Here is a 12,844-nt window from a genome sequence, read left to right as displayed (position 1 = left end):
GTTTGTGTGAAATTCTACCATTTAATAAACATTGCTTGAGCAAAGCAAATAATGTGAAAACGTGATTTCGAAAGGCTCATTCAGGCCATTATTTCCAATAGACTAGATTACTGCAATGATCTCTTCAAAGGGTTTTAAAAACAAACTGTTTGACAACTTCAACACATTCAGAATGCCAAATAAAAAAGAATGTGATCACATTACTCCAGTTCTAAAATTCTTACACTGGCTACCTGTCAGTCAGAGTAGCAATTTCAAAATCTTACTGCTTGTGTATAAATCTTTCTGTGGCTCTGTGCCGAACTACATCTGATATGCCTGTGCCATACAAACCTTGTCTGACCCTGAGGACATCTGGGATTTGACTACTGCCAAGACCAAGACTTAGAACAAAACAGGGCACAGAAGCATTTGTTGTTGATTTGATGGGTCACCATCAGGAAGGGTGAGGTCGAACCTTTCACAGAACACCTCAACTCGGTGGATAAAAACATCAAGTTCACAAGAGAGGATGTCCAAGACAACTGTCTGGCGTTTCTAGATTGCGTGGTACGCATTGAAACCAATGGGGAACTCAACATTGAGGTCTACAGAAAACCCACTCACACAGACCAGTACCTCCTGTTTGATTCACACCACCCACTAGAACACAAGTTGGGGGTGATCCGTACCTTAAAGCACAGAGCACAGAACATCCCATCAGAAGCGGATGGAAAAAGAAGGGAACACAAACATATTCACTCTGCTCTTCAAACTTGTGGCTATCCAAACTGGGCTTTTATCAAAACAGCAAAAAAGCGCAGGGAGGATAAGAAAGACGAGGACCACAAAAAGAGAAACAACATTGTCATCCCCTATGTGGCAGGAATTTCAGAGAAACTCAGGAGGATCTTTAACACCCACCAGATCCCAGTACACTTCAAGCCCAGCAACACTCTGAGGCAAAAGCTGGTCCATCCCAAGGACAAAATTCCAAGGTAGAAACAGAGCAATGTGGTGTACGCAGTGCAGTGCAATGAGGAATGCTCTGACCTGTACATTGGAGAGACTAAGCAGCCATTACACAAGCGCATGGCACAACACAGGAGGGCCACGACCACAGGCCAGGACTCAGCAGTCCACCTCCACCTCAAGGAGAAGGGGCACTCCTTTGATGACCACAAGGTGCGCATTCTAGCCAGAGAGGACAGATGGTTTGAGAGAGGGGTAAAAGAAGCCATTCATGTCAAACTAGAACGGCCATCTTTGAACAGAGGAGGGGGCCTCAGACACCACTTGTCTCCCACTTACAACGCCGTTCTTAGAGCCCTCCCAAGGAGGTGCAGCCATCTGTCCCACTTGCAGTCAGGTGACCCCCAACCACCCTCCTAGAGGGCTGGGAGGGGTAACGACCGCCCATCAAAGGCTAACGACTCACATTAACACCTAACGAGTCTGTTGGTTTCGGGTCTTTGTCCACTTGTTTTTGCCACCACCCTCCTGGTGGATAAATATCTGGTACTCCCCACCAGGCTTTCAGAACTGAAGAAGCCTCTTGGATGAGAGGTGAAACGTTTTCGACTCACACGAGGTTAGTCCAGTTGCCATAACTTATGCTTGCTTGAGACTTATCATGACCTGGATGACTGAGAACATCCACAGATTCATTTGTTATAATGCAGCACAAACCTGGAACCATGAGCCTTGACTCTCTACACTGCATCAATTTCAGATAATTGTTTCATCTGTGCATCTCTTGTCTGCACTTCTGCTATTATAATTGTACATTTTAATATGGAAATCGTTTAGTTTTTTAAGATTTTAAATATGTGTCCTTTTCTGTATTGTAAGCGCTTTTAATTGCCCAGTGTATAAAATGTACTTTACAAATAAAGCAGCCTTTCCTTGTCTTGCCTGCAACCAACAAAAGCTGTTGAAGTCTACTCTTTTTTCATTTTTATGACTGATTTCTATTTCTAACTCAGAATGCACATTTGTAAAAATGTAGATATATGAATGTTACCTTGCTTTTTAAAAAAAAAATTTTATCCCACATGCATCAGCTGTAGTTCTCTGCCATTTAAAACTTGGTACATCCTGATAGTTTTTATGCTTAAGACTCTGCTGTGCACAAGGATCTCTGCATCTCTTGTTCAGTTCCAGTAGTGTTTCTTTGTTGCATTGTCATTCTCATTCTCCCCCTTTCTTTCTGCCCTCCCTTGATTCCTGTTTTCTCTCAACCAGCAAATACTGAATAAAAGGACATGCTGTAAACATAATCTTAACAAATATTGACATTGTTTACACTAATATTTTGTTATAAGGACACAGACATTAAGTATCAGTCAATTTTTTTCTTTATTTTTACAGAATAATTAAGTACAAATATACACAATGAGTTTCAATACACATGTCACATAGGGAAATTCCAGTTCCAACCTTGAAACTGAGATGTGTGAAAATTACGTAGACATACAGTAATTTAAATGCATAAATACATATTTACAGAATCACTAACCAAACAGCAATCTTTAAAATGTATATTCTAATTTAATTTAACATAAATATCAAACTTGTTCTATTTTGAGAATGATCTAGCTGAGAAAGACTATCTCTCTCTCAGCTTAGACTCTTCATGTAAATTCATTTCCAACGTTTCCATTGCCTTAGAGTCTACTAATTTTACTGTAACATCTGCCAAAACATCCACAGTTACATTTATATGAACTGTACCTCTCTTGTTTTCAGTAAGTCATTCTCATTCTGTTCCTGATGTGTCACTTAGAGGGAACCAGGCACAATGAAGCTCTCTGAAAGGAAAGAAATGAGGTACACAACAATCATAGCATAGTGCTTTTCACTCCGTCAAATATCTGTCGGAACACAACCCTCTCTCACAATGGTGATGGTTCCTGTAGAGAGAGCAATAAAGGGCTTGAGTTAGAAAGTGCAAAATACACTAAAAAATGAGTGTGATGTGACCATTTTTGAGTTTTACCTTCATCAATTCACAGGCAGTTTACCACAGTGGACGCAACAACTTCATTAGAGTCGCCATCACACAGAACTCCTTGGATCTTGTGTCCCAGTCTACTGGTGCAAAAATAAATAAATAAACTAGTTAAAAGGGTAAGTAAATATATGTGCAATCGTTTTCCATCCATTAGCAATTAACTGTGATATACAACAAATGGTACATTTTTCACTCTGTAACACCAGACAACGTGAGAGTAATTAGCAATAAATGCATCATTAATAGCTGTAGGATTTCTTAATATGTGTTTGTAAGTTTAAATTATTTAATATTTATATGTTTAAATTGTTTTCTCCACGGGCTGCACAGTGGCATAGTGGTTAGCACTTTCGCCTTGCAGCGAGAAGATCCCTGGTTCGCGTCCCGGCTTTCCCGGGATCTTTCTGCATGGAGTTTGCATGTTCTCCCTGTGCATGCGTGGGTTTTCTCCGGGTACTCCGGCTTCCTCCCACAGTCCAAAAATATGCTGAGGTTAATTGATTACTCTAAATTGCCCGTAGGTGTGAATGTGTGAGTGATTGTTTGTCTATATATGTAGCCCTGCGACAGACTGGCGACCTGTCCAGGGTGTCCCCTGCCTTCGCCCGAGTCAGCTGGGATAGGCTCCAGCACCCCCCGCGACCCTAGTGAGGAATAAGCGGTGTATAGATGGATGGATGGATGTTTTCTCCACCAAGTTATGAAATGTATGGTAAAATGGGTTAATATTACTTTGTGCAGAATTATTTGGTAGTCTAACTGGTTTTCGGCCAGCAAAATATCGAAGTTAGGCTAAATATAATAATGCAGCATCTGAAACATCTCTTGCTGCAGACAAGAAAAGTCTCAAAAAATGATCAAGGGAATTATTTTAGCTCAATATGATTATGCATAGAATTTTGGTAGCTGGAATCAATAAAAGTTAGGGACCAAAGTGTGAACAACAAACAATTGAGTCAACTGGACTTCGTTACAAAACATTTATTTACTAACAGCAAACAAGACAACAACAACTAACTATGATTAATGATGTCTATCAACCAGATGTCCCCCGCATAATTACATGTGAAGATAATTTTGTGGTATCTGTAACTCCAAAAATATAGAAATTTGGTGAGCATTATTTATCTAGGTGCATTACTAACCAAGAGTGTATCGGAATGATACAAAATATGATCATGTGACTAGCAGATATGTTAAGACATATTATGTTGGTACCAATCAGGAGAAATGAAAGATTACAGGCAAGACATAATGTAGACTGACTGTTAAGTTATTGAGAAGTTCATTTGTTCTGTGAAATGACTGTACATGTAAAGGAGTTGAGTCCAGAATTGTGGGACTGTCTTTGTTAGTTCTGATGTGAGTTCAGAGTTCCTTTGTCAGTGAATAGAATGTCTCTGAAGTTGTCCTCCAGGTTTCTGAGCCTCCCCCCATCTATGGCTCAGGAATCAGTCAGAATTTTTATTGCCGGCAATTTGGTTCCTTGGAGGCCAGGTGGTGGCTGGGGGTTTAACCCAGTCTCTTGGTTGGAGACAGGTCCAGTACACATCCTGGGAGTCTGTATAGAGGAATCCTTTAAAGTCTGATCTTCTGCTCGCTTCCTGCTGACTCAGTGCTTTGCGCCCTCGTGCCAGACATTGTTCCACATCTGGTGTGGTGTCCTGGTGTCCCTCTTGCCTCACTGATCAAAGGGGGAGCCTGTCTCCATCCTGTGGCTGCAGAGGTGTTAGGACTCCAGAGCTATAGGCGGGGGAATAAACAAAACCTGCTCTGGTTCTGTTTCACTGTTGAAAATGGCTGGTGGATCCTACATAGCATCATAAATTATGTCAGTGTTTGTATTTTAGTACAATACAGTTACTCAAGGAGACACTTCCTTGATGACCATGCTGTGGTGAGTGCTGTCTGCCTAATAGCAAAAGGTCCAGTGATATCACATCATTAATAGTGTCCGATCACCGTGTGGTCAGGGACACGGATCATGATGCTGTCCTTGGTACCAACACGATCATAAGCTGGTCCCCCTCCTACACAAGATGAAACAAAAGTGAGGGTGAGCACTAATAATTGATACAGCAGCTGAAACTGTTGATTAAATCCAAAGTGAACACATCACTGCTGCTCTGAACTGTTTACCTAGTCTGAACAGCCAGTCTCCTTTGCTGATGATGCAGCTGATGCCTCCAGGATACACATTCCTCATAAACTCCCACAGCAGAGGACTGCAAGGAGGATTGGTTGCCACCAGCTGCTCCTAGTGATGGCTGATCGAGGCTTTGTTGAAGCTTCGACACTTCACTCAAAACATGGTTCATTACTCGAGGCCTCAATGACACACAGTGCTCGAGTAGGACATCTAGTGGTCAATAAAATGAAGTGCAATCAAGACATGGTCGTTGGTTCATGGATTGTTTTGTATTTGATTCGCCATGCACACATTCCTCTTTGACTACGGTAGATTATTGTATGGTTTCTAGTGGACACAATAAATAATATTACTAGTAATAATAATGACAATAACTATTGAAGAGCACGTTTCTTATATGCCATGTTTGTCTGTAACCCTATATACTCTTCACTTATATTCTGTGTCATTTAAACGGTGCTGCTACATTCATGAGATGCTCTACAAATACAGACTGATGTCATTTTCACATGGGACTGGTGCAAATAAAGATTATATGGATTATTATGGATTTTGGCAAAGTATGTCTTGGGGTTTATTGGTAAAGAGGTCAGTAAAGAGGGTGCGCTTATGTAACTGGTTATGAGTTTTTATTAAGAAATAATTTATCAACAGTTTTGGGACTCAAGCAGTTCCTTCTTTTACTCACTATCTCCCCAGCCTTAGAAAAAAAAACTGTTCACACGGCACAGATTAGGCTGAGGTACACAGGAAATGTTTGGCTCCATTGTACAAGTTTGGGTAAACGGTTTTGTGGGTGGCCCAGTATACCAGTGGGTCTGCCGTTCTTTCTACAATTGTGTTCGCTGTGGCGCTTTGCATTTGCCAGGCTCTACTTGCGTCTTCGTCCAATAGGCTCCACAGTTGAACTGAAAAATATTGAAGATCATCATCATCATCACCAGAAATGTCAGTCATTCCCTATTCAGAAGAGAAAAAAAATACTTGTGGAAGGTGCTGCTGGTGGTGGAGGACGAGGCTGCTTGTGACGTAGATGACTGCTGCTTGGCATTCTTTATGTTAATTGTTGTACATTCTGATATTAAATGTTCTTTCACACTGGCTGCCACTCTGATTGGTGAATCCAAAAGTTTTGAATTGCAGAGCCACAAGTTTAGCAACAGCCAGTGAACTGCTTTTTTCTTTGGTTTGTAGTCTGTCAGCTAAGCACCTGACAAGGTTCTGTGCCAGGCAACACCTGGCACAGAACCTTGTCATGGGGGTGGTGAGTTGGGAATAGAGTTGTTCAGTCATCTGTCTCAAAACACAGTAGAGGGAGATGAGCTTCCCTCCATGTATATATGTATATATACATGGATATATACATGGATAGATATATTATATATATCTATCTATATGTCTTATCTATATATATCTACCTATTTATCTATATCTAACTTTAATGAGGACTATCTATCTATCTATCTATCTATCTATCTATCTATCTATCTATCTATCTATCTATCTATCTATAGCAGTTGAGTGCTTCAAACGTCACTGAAGTGATTCAAACCTCACGAGTCACGTGACCAAACCACGCCTCGGCACAGTGGCTCGATACGTTTGCTTCATGAGCTACAGCGCATGTGACGAAGCCTCGGGTATCAGAGGACCATCATTAGCTGCTCCACACTGGATATGCAAGTGCATATAGGCTTCTCTGCTGGTCTGTCCTGGAGCAGGTCATAGGAAAGAGGTTGATGAGTTTCACAAGAAATTAAATGATCTGTCCCATATTTTGCTTCAACTAACAGCACATTTTTCAGTCTTACTTTAATGTTGCAGATTTTCTCGATGGCCTGAGGGTTCTCGCAGGAGGCAGCCAGGGCATACACAGTGTCTGTGGGAATAGCACAGATTCCTCCTTCCTCCAGGACTCCAGCGATCTTCAAGAGACCACTGGTGAGTCGTGAGTTTGCCACTGGACAGGACGACTCTGGAGATATGTCAGAACAACTTCCATGACTGCTGTCAGAAACAGCAAGACCAGGTTCCTGTAGGCAGCTGACACAAACAAAAAGACTTTTTAAAAACAGAATTAAATCAATGAAATGGTTCCATTTTAAAAATGTATGTGGCTAACCTTACCAATCAACATGAGTGCAGCAATGGCTCCTGCTGTAAAACCACAAGCTCTCTCTGTGGACAAGTGAAGCAGGTCACCTGGAAAAGAAAAACTTGGGATGAAAATCTTGTGTGAATCAGAAAAAAATTTGTGAGTCTGTTCACATGTTTGTACTGACGTACCTGCAAACCTAAACCAGGTCCAAGCTGCCCAAATTCCCACATAGATGGATGAGATGACCGATCCAAACCGGCCACCTCCGTTGACTTGCAGCCTGCTGATGTAGACCTGGATCATTGCTCCAGAGATGAGGACCCAATTGACACTCAGATGAAGGAGGGCAGGATTCGTACTGGACACATTTGAATGAAGAGCTGACAGAGATGTGATCCCATTTGAAAAGTAGAACAGAGTGTCAGAGGCCTCTTCGGTGCACTTCAGAGCCTTCTTCAGCTGCTCTGTGGAGATGGGCTGTGGTCCAACTGGGATGAGAAACTTTTCTGCGATGGTGTTGATGAGACGGGAGAAGGTGACATAGATTCAGATTCAGATTCAGATTCACTTTATTGTCATTGCAACAAGTGCAACGAAAGGTAAGGTGCAGGCCATACAGTGCAAAACACAAAATATATATAAAAGCTTTGTTGATAGATGGAGGCTGCGGTGAACAGGGAGGAAGCTTCACCAAAGAGCAAGACAAAGAGCATGTTGTGGATTAGTTCCAGGACGTCCATGTTCAGGCTTCCCACGCACAGAACCAAGCCTGCCACCACAAAGAACCAGTTTCCCACCATTGCCTCCCTCTCAGAGGCAACTTGCTGCTACATGTCTGCTCTGATAGTGGAGGACAGTAGTCCTCCACTATCAGAGCAGACACCACAGACTCGTCCCAAGCCTTGATCAGCCAATACGTAGCATGAAAACCAAACTTTGTCGTGTGGTAGCAATCTTGATGCAGATGGGCGTAGTAGCTGGAGAACAGATGGGCAACTGAAATGATTGTGACCCAGGCAACTCCTAAACCAAATGATATAATGTAACCAAAGCTGTAAAAAGTAAAAATGAATGGAGCAACAGAGTCACAGAAGAAACCCAAGGCCATGGGCTCAGCATATTTTGCGTTCCTCTTCTTCTCTTGGCCAATGCTCTGGGCACTTGCTGAGTTGGTGGTCCCCAACAGGACAATGTTAAAGAGGGACATCCCAAAGCCTTTGAAAACAAGACGTTGTGTCAGACCTTTGATGAGCAGTGGCAAAGATCAAAATGAGCAGCTTCATAACTCCAGCGACCACCAGAGCCCAGGAGCCTGATACGAGAACCACTGCTTCAAAGACTAAAGTGGCTGTGATGGCCCCAAAAACAAAAAGCATGATGTAGTTGACCGTGGCAGAGCAAAATGCCAGCAGAAAGGACAGAAGGATGTAGGGGACCAGACCAGCAATTGCTGACTCTCTGATGGACAGGCATAAAGGACAAAGTGGGGTCTCTGTGGAAGCATTCAGAAACATGTTGCTGATCATGTTCATGGACAGAGATGAATTGCTCAAAACAGATTCTGTTGTCAGATTTTGAGGTAAGGTGCCAAAGTAGATTTGGGTTGCACCATAAGTACCCCAAAGAGCAGCATAGCCAATAAAAGTAGTACCACCCAAGTGTTCGTACTTTTGAAAGGAAAGAAGTCCAGCCACCAGTTGGCAGATACCACCACTCATGTGTAGGTGGAGTTATTGAAAGTTCCCCACACTATCCTAACCCTGCAGCACTGCCAGGTGAGACATGTGAAGGGAAAGGGATAAAAATAAGTCTTTATTAGCAACTTATCTGATCCGAGGCAGTCAGACAGATGAAAGCAAGTGTCTGACCTTATATAAACAGTGGTTCTAAGTCAGAGCAAATTCCACGTGTGGACAGATGAGATGAAGGGAAACATTACTTCTTATTATAATACATTTAGTGTTGAACATTTGATTTTTTTTCTTTGTGTTTGATGATCTTTAAATTTTGATGCTTGTCACGATTTACAAAGAAGCTTATTCAGCCTCTATGATTTGAAGAGTGATTTGCCATAGCCAGTAAAATTCACTTTAATGTGTGTGTTTGCATGAGTGATTATACACTCTAGGGCTGTAAAATATTGCTTTTAAAATGTGCACCTGTGCTTACCTGTCTTTGTCTTTCCCCCCAGTACATGGGGTAAAACTAACCTGTCTCATGACGGTCTAAACCCAGCTCACATTCCCTATTAGTGGGTGAACAATCCAACGCTTGGTGAATTCTGCTTCACAATGATAGGAAGAGCCGACATCGAAGGATCGGACGCAGAGGCACCAGACTCTCCCCAACACTGGCAGCTTTTGTCAACGGTGTGGCGGTGAGTGTGAATAAGTGGAACAGATGTGTCACTTCACCAGACTATTTCAGATGTATTTATTTATACTCACTGGTGCAGTCTGGGCAGCAAACAACAGGAGGGCTTCATGAAAATACTGAATTGACCCCAGAAATTTCCATCATTACATCTGCAAACATTGCTTGGCTTCTGTTGCTAAAGAAGCTATCATAATGACAAGCCTATTTCTGCACCCTCGGATGGTTAAAGCTTGTTATGGCAATTAAAGGGATTTTCCAATTAAAGTGAGTGAGTGGATGGGTGTAGGGAGCTAAATTACATTGCATAAACACAGAGTTTACAACGTGTTATGTCAGGAAGCACAGCAACATCATGTTGTTGCTTGCAGCATAAACAAATCTAACAGTAGCCATCTAATTACATAAGTATTAAACGGATTCTGTGTTGTGCTATGATGTACAATTGTTTGATAATTGCAATCCTTTTGTTGCAGACTCACTCCATGGACTTTGATGATACGTGGCACCCTGCCACTCATCATCCTTCAGGAGCCGTCCTTCCTGCTGTGCTGGCTCTCAGTGACATCATGCCAGCTAACAATAAGCCCAGTGGTTTGGGCTTCTTGCTGGCATTCAGCGTTGGCATTGAGATTCAGGGTCTGATGAGGCCCACAACATTCCAAAGAGGTGAGAGGCTCATGAGTCAAGTTGGACCTGGATACTGTAATTTATAGGCTAATTGCAACATTTCTGCTGTACTGGCCTCTGAAGCTGATCTAATCATTGATAATTTTTTGGATTTTGTATTCTGTATGGAGAACTAAATGAGACCCCTATTTGAGTCAGCTGATCTCTGCACTGTGGTTTACAAGGAGGCCGCTGAGGTGTAATATACAGTCTTTCAGTGATGTCAGTGAGCTGTGAAAGGTGTGTTACTATGTTCATCTCAGGGACCTGAGAGGGTCTGTGAGTAGCAGCAGCACAATTAGCCACGTGGAGGAAAATTTCGCAGAGGACTCCATTTGGCATGTGTTTATACCAAGTCAATTGTTTCACTACGTTACTGAAAATAACAAAAATGTGTCTCCTTTAACATCCATGAAATCAGCTGTCTCTGTATGTGGAGAGCCACATAAAACAGAAGCTGTTCAAACAAAGATCTCTGCTATAGCTATAAGGATGCAGAGCATTTATTTTTGATACTCATTTAATCACAACAGTAGATAGTTAGAAAAAATCTTGACCAAAGTCTGTTTGTGTCTTTTTTCTGATCTCCAGGTTTCACCCTCCCAGTGTGGTTGGGACTAGGGGCAGTGCAGCAGTCTGTGCTCGCTTCTTGTCTCTGGATCCCTCTGCACATCGGCAATGCTTCACGTACTTCACGTACTTCAGCTTCACGAAGCTGCCCTGCTGGCCTCCCAAGGCCTCGACGAGAGTCCTCTGGTTCTGGATGCTGTTGCAGGGGTGGCTGGCTTCAACGCCTTTTATGAAGACTATGTGCCACAGCCCTTACAGTCACCCGGTGATAATGGCCACATGTTCCTGCTCAAGGAGCAGGACATGGGCTTCAAAATGTGATCAAATTATACTGCAAAGGAAAAACAAAGGAAGTTTTATGTACTGAATATTTTCAGATACTAATGTTATATATATTTTAAGTGTATGCAAAATATTATACTTTAAAGAGTGTGTTTTTGCTCAGCAGTGTGTTGCTGAAATATCTATTTAAACAATGTAAATGTCTGATGCTTGTAACTGCAAATCATAACTGAAACATCATTTTATACAATTGTACCATTTCTTTGTGTGTTTTGATTTAATACAACTACTCAAAGCAAGTTTAAATGCGTTCTTCAGTTCACTGTAAATACTCAGTTTTGCATAATGCATAATAGGAAGTAAATATTTTGATTTTGTAGGGAAAATGTTTGATTATTGAAGTTATGAAGTACAGCACGTTGGTCTGTCCTTAGATTAATTGCTGCCAGTAAATTATTTCAAACCAAGTTTTTATAACCCTGTTTTGACTGTAAGGACAAACATCCTCATGTCAAGTTAAAAAGAAAAAAAAGTTTTACAGCGTGAACATTTGGAGTGCAAACAAAAAGGAATAATTAAATATAGAGTAGTGCTGGGAAGGACAACTGGTTTCCTGATTCCTGTCTGTTGGTCTTTTGTTAAAGTGTGCTTTAGTGACACAGTGACTCTGTTTCAGTCAGTCATTTGGTTATTAATGAGGAAATCAGAGGACCTTGGCCTGTTAGTACAGTTGATGAATAATTCATTTAAAAAACTATTTTGTAGAGGGTGGATAACAGTTAATAAAGATCTAAAGACACCATTCAGTATATTATTAAAATTAAGAGGTCTAGGTCAAAAATAGAAGCGCAAAATACACCAGAAGAAGCTGAACAGAAACTAACTGAAGTTTATGAACTTTGGTCTCATCCTGAATAGAAAGAACCATTCAACATTTGAGGTTGTGCATTACTTAATTACCTTTTTTTTGGTAATTCCTGACATATTCACTATTCTTTGTAAACAACTGACATCTGTAAAATGTAAAGTTCTTTTATACATAGTATTTTGAAATGAGAAACCAACAACAAACATCACCTGGGTAAAAACATAGCATGTGATGCTTGTCTAACTGTAGAAAACTGTCAAACTGCATGCACAGTACTTATAGGTACAGTATCTTTGATGCATACTAAACTGTAAAAATTGTTTATTTATAAAGGAAATACAGCTCTGGATGTCTACAGGAGAAAATAACATAAGTTATATCGATGTTAATATTCATCTGAATCTATTGCCTAATTTGTGTTGTACTGTAAAACAAATAAACAAAAAAAAATTAATTTAAAGTTGTAACTGTGTTTGATGCAGTAGTTAGTTGCTACTTACTTCTGATTTGGCCACAGATATTAATGTTACACAAATATTTACTGTTTGTACTTTATAGTATGTGTGTTTGCCAAAAAATGAATCGTTAAAATGTCTGTTTAAACAATATAAATGTCTGATACTTGTAATTGCACATCTATGACATCATTTGAAACATCATTTTACACAATTGTAGCGTTTCTGTGCATGCTTGTCTGTTTCTCTGTGTTGCCTACATGACCCTCTACATGATAAAGCTGGTAGAGTTGATCGATGACTGACCGTCACTACAGTTTAACCTTTGGGATTTTTCTCTGTGTGACAAGAAAAGGACAGCGGGAACAATAAGTGACCAACAGACCAT

The 12,844-nt window shown here is 41.0% G+C and overlaps 1 long non-coding RNA gene across 1 annotated transcript; it reads right to left on the bottom strand.

Moving 5' to 3' along the window:
• Positions 1 to 3,958: 3,958 nt before the first annotated feature.
• LOC129350365 (uncharacterized) lies at positions 3,959 to 5,312 on the bottom strand. Its single transcript, XR_008603733.1, has 2 exons — positions 5,132 to 5,312; positions 3,959 to 5,022 (listed from the first exon to the last, which is right to left on the bottom strand). It is a non-coding gene; the product is annotated as an uncharacterized LOC129350365 (long non-coding RNA).
• Between the last annotated feature and the right edge of the window lie 7,532 nt (positions 5,313 to 12,844).

This window comes from Amphiprion ocellaris, chromosome 13 (assembly GCF_022539595.1).
Source record: "Amphiprion ocellaris isolate individual 3 ecotype Okinawa chromosome 13, ASM2253959v1, whole genome shotgun sequence".
Lineage (NCBI taxonomy): Eukaryota > Metazoa > Chordata > Actinopteri > Pomacentridae > Amphiprion > Amphiprion ocellaris.
This window is presented reverse-complemented; position numbering and strand designations above follow the sequence as displayed.